This window comes from Sorghum bicolor, chromosome 7 (assembly GCF_000003195.3).
Source record: "Sorghum bicolor cultivar BTx623 chromosome 7, Sorghum_bicolor_NCBIv3, whole genome shotgun sequence".
In the NCBI taxonomy this organism is placed as follows: domain Eukaryota; kingdom Viridiplantae; phylum Streptophyta; class Magnoliopsida; order Poales; family Poaceae; genus Sorghum; species Sorghum bicolor.
The window spans coordinates 44,374,909-44,379,255 of NC_012876.2; positions in this window are offsets into that span (position 1 = coordinate 44,374,909).

Sequence of the window (4,347 nt, forward strand, 5' to 3'; positions counted from 1 at the left end):
AGGATCGAGTGGCGTGGCAAGTTCAGAGGCTAACTCCTTTGGGAAAATGTTTATGAAAATACTAACACACATGCACATGGTGGTGTACACTTAGTGGTGTTGGCACATTTGCAAAGGAGGTGGAGTTCCTAGGTTTGAGAGGGGTTTGGGTTCCTCTCTCCTTTTGAGAGGGGTTTGGCATATTTGCAAAGAGGATTCGACGCTTTTGAGAAAATTAAGTGTATATTTTCTATTGCGCCAGTGAGAATTTTGGAGAAGTCACGAGAGTGTTTCTCACTAAAAAACACTCACCGGACGCACTGCATGGAGGCACCAGATGCTAGCCTTTAGCGTTCGGTGTACTGTCAGGTCTGACCAGAGGAAGCAGAGTGCACCGGACGCACCAGAGTGAGTCTGGTGCTCAGTCTCCGGTGTGCGGGCGTTTGGCGACCCTCTCTGCGCATGGGTTCGGTGAGCACCGGATGCTACTGGTGCTTAGCGTCCGGTGACCCTGCAGGTTTGTGGAGCTCTCTGCGCATGAGTCCGGTGAGCACCGGACGTGTCCGGTGTGGCTGATCCAGGGGCGCTCGTGTGGTAGCCATTGGCGGTAACGGTTGAGTTTAAACAGCTAGTGACACGTGGCTGACGCCTAAGCACCGGACACTGGGAGTTGAGCGTCCGGTGGTCCCTGCAGTGGGTCCAGTGCCCACGTGTTTTGCCAAGTGAAGGGACAACGGCTAGATTAGCCCTTGGGGCTATAAATTGAAGTGGTGGCCGGCCTTGGCTTGGGCTGAGCACCCTTGGGACTTAGTGTCATTGCTTGGGGAGTGCAAGTGAAGCCTCTAACTCACATATGCTTGATAGTGATCATCCGATTGTGTGAGTGAGCGATTCTAGTGTGTTGCATTGAGAGATTGCATCGAGTGGCACTAGATGTTCGTGTTGCAAGCCAGTGGTGCTTGTTAGTCTTGAAGGTTGCCACCTCCTAGACATCTTGGTGGCTTGTGACTCCGTTGAAGCACGCAAGGAGATTGTGCGGTGCTCCGGAGAAGAGATTGTGAGGGGTATGGTGCTCACCCCGCGGGGATCGCGAAGAGCAACTCTAGTTGAGCGAGACGTGAAGAGCGACAAGTGCTAGAGCTTGTGGTAAGCACTCCATGTGGGAGAGTGTGACTTGCGGGTCACCACTAGCAAGAGGACCAGCGGCAACCTTGGAGCTTGTCTCAACGGGGACGTAGCTTGGTGGCAACCAAGTGAACATCGAGAGAAAATCATCGTGTCAACATTGTTCTTCCCGTTGGTTTGCAAGTCCCTAACACAAGCTTGTTCTTACATTCATATACTTGTGCTTGTGTAGTTGCTCTTGTAATAAGTTAGCTTGTGTAGCTTGCTAGTTACCTTCTTGCTTGTGTAGCTAGAAGTAGTTCCTTTGCGTGACTAATTTGGTTTGTGTAACCTTGTTAGTCACATTGCTTAGTTTGTGTAGCTAAGTAATTTGCGCTCTCTAATTTGGCATTGGTAGCCTTGTTATTGAGCATTGCTAGTGAGCTTAGGAGCTTTGTGCTTCTGCTTACTAGTTGTGTAGGAGCTCCTCGGTTTGCAAAGTACTAGAGGCATAGGTTTGTGTGACCTTGCTTCTAGAATTGGTTAGGTGAGCTCTTGCGAAGGTAGCACCTTGTTTGCTTGTTTAGGATCTTTTACAAGGTGCTAGAGAACTTAGATAGAGGGGTATAGTCTTGGCTAGACCGATAGTTTAAATTCCACACTTATTTCGGTTAGCCGACGCTTAAAGATTTTAGAAAGGACTATTCATCCCCCCTCTAGTCTGCCATCTCGACCCTTCTGTTACCGCAATTGTCAGATCTGCCCTTTGTGACGCGCCTATATATATCAAGGGGTCGTCTCGCCATTTCTCCTTCTACCTTTCACTGCTGCCTCTATTCCCTTCCCTGTCGTACCTTCCGGCGCACCAGAGAACAACAGAGCCAGGAAAAGGGAGATAAACAGAATAGAAGGAACTTTTTGCCACCATCTCATTCGTGATGTAATCATGCCGGTGAAGCTGACCGCCCCCGATGACTGGAGCCCATCGACCGTGATGGAGCGCCGGCTACGGGATCTAGTGGGGGAGGGGCTTCTTCGCCCTGCCACTTCTTCAACGCGACTGGAGTGGATCGCGCCACCGGCGGAGCACCAGGAGCCGAGTCCGCCGGAAGGCTATGTCATCTCCTTCATCAAATTCCACCGCCATGGGCTCGGATCTCCCTTGAGCCGTTTCATGAGGGCGCTCCTCCACCATTACGGAGCTGAGCTTCAACACTTTCCCCCCAATTCTATCTCTAACGCAGCGATCTTCGCCACGGTGTGATGCCACACTGGGAGTTATGGCTTCACCTCTTTCGAGGTGAGCTGTTCTAGGCTCCTAGTAGGACCACCGATGTGAGGAAGCCGGTACGAGTCGGCTGCCTCAATTTGGTTTAGAATACGAGGTGCGCGGATGAGCCTCGAGAGTACATCCCCACCGGGCTGATGTCGAATTACGCCCAGTGGGATTCTCAGTTGTTCTACCTCCACAACGATGACAGACTCTTCCCCACCTACACCGGGTGGCTCATCAAGGCGCGCCCCGACATCTGGAACTATGGTGTGATCAAGAACCACCAGTCCCAGCTACGTCCCCTACTCGACGCCCTAAAGCATCTGCGAGAAGAAGGCCTGACGACAGCTCTCGTCCTTTCAGCGGTCCACCATTGTTGGGTACTCACGCTGATGTCTCGACCGCTGAGGATGGACGAGATGGGCCCCTGCACTCCATCGCGAGACCTCGAGGCGTGTCAGATGTCGAGGGCGGCGCTCTCGGACAAGGAGGTGGCTGCTAGAGTCAGGGCGGCCGTCTCTAGCAACTTTTAGCCCGACAATGTGAACACGTTCCCCATGAGCCCGATGAAGGCTACTTTGACTTGGTAAGCCCCACGAGCTGTGACCTCTCGAGCCTCGCTTTCGGTTCCATCGTCTCCTGTCCGACCTTTTTAAGACTTGAGCTTTTCTTTGCAGGGGGAGATCGATGCAAGGTCTTCGAGGCCCCCGGTGAAGGAGCACGAGGCCGATTGTGAGAAGAGGCGTTCCTCCACCGAGAACCACAAGACCAAACTAGGCACGGAGAAGAAGAAAGAGAAAAAGAAGCACATTGCCCGCCAGGCGCTCGAGCAGCGTCAGGCCCAAGCGAGGCGCAAGGGAAGACCCGAGGAGGATTTGCCCGATGAAGACGACGATGATGAAGATGACGATGATGATTCTGAGGGGATGGGAGCCCGTCTTGACTAGCCCCTACAGCCCCCTCCTCAAGCCGGTGCCTCGTCAACGCGTGAGGAGGCTCCCAAGGAGCCACAGAGTGGAGAGCGTGGAGGCCGCCATGAGGGGCCGTCGTCTCCTCGCCCACGCGGGGACACGCCTTCCGCCACCACTTAGGGCCAGGCCGATCTGCCCCTACATCCGCCCAAAGCCTCTGGTCCTGGCCATCATGTCAAGACCTCCTCGACGGGGCTCCTGACCCCAGGCCGTGCCGCCGTGGCGGCCTCGAGCCAAGGCGGAGGGAGCTGGAGGAGTTCAAGCCGCAAGGATTGTCGGGAGGGGCGGGTGGAGCAGAGGCCCATTGTTGTCTCGGAGCAGTCGAGAGCTTCGACACGCGGCGATGCCTCGAGGCCAGTCGGTCGTGGGATCGGAAGGAGGGCCGTCCTCCCTATGGGGTGAGATCTGTTGATGGTCGATAACGACAACTTTTATTATAACTTTACACCTGAAGGATAACATGAATACATACTAGTATAGGGTTTAAACTAACAATTTCCACGAGTTTTGTATATTCTATATTTTCTAGGGTGAATTTCAAGAAAGCTGAAAAAGAGGGACTCTAATGCAAATCAAACACGGAAATGTATCCGCCACGAGAAACAGCACGAGAGGACTCAGGAATACTCTAGAAGACACCCGACGCGAGGGGGGAGTCAGCGGCCACCAGGTGGGGCCAGCTGGCCCCACCCTAGTGCCGGCCGGCTCCCTACTCTAGGGTTTCATGCCCCCCTTCTGAAAGCTTCCTCCACCGCCTTTGAGGAGTCATCTTGGCCCTTGGTTAAGTCAGTTTGATCCGACGGCACGCGCGACTCCCACCAGACTATAAATACGTGGGCAGACCCCCCTGGAGACAGACCTCATTGTTCATCGAGGCCTCAAGCCATCAAGCATCAAGCACCTTCAAGTTCATCAAGAGCCTTCTAGTTCATAGTTCTAGTTAGTTTGATTAGAAGTAGAGGAGATCTAGTTCTTCATCGGGATCTAGAGCCCCTGGTGTTGGTCTGGAGCGCAAGAGTT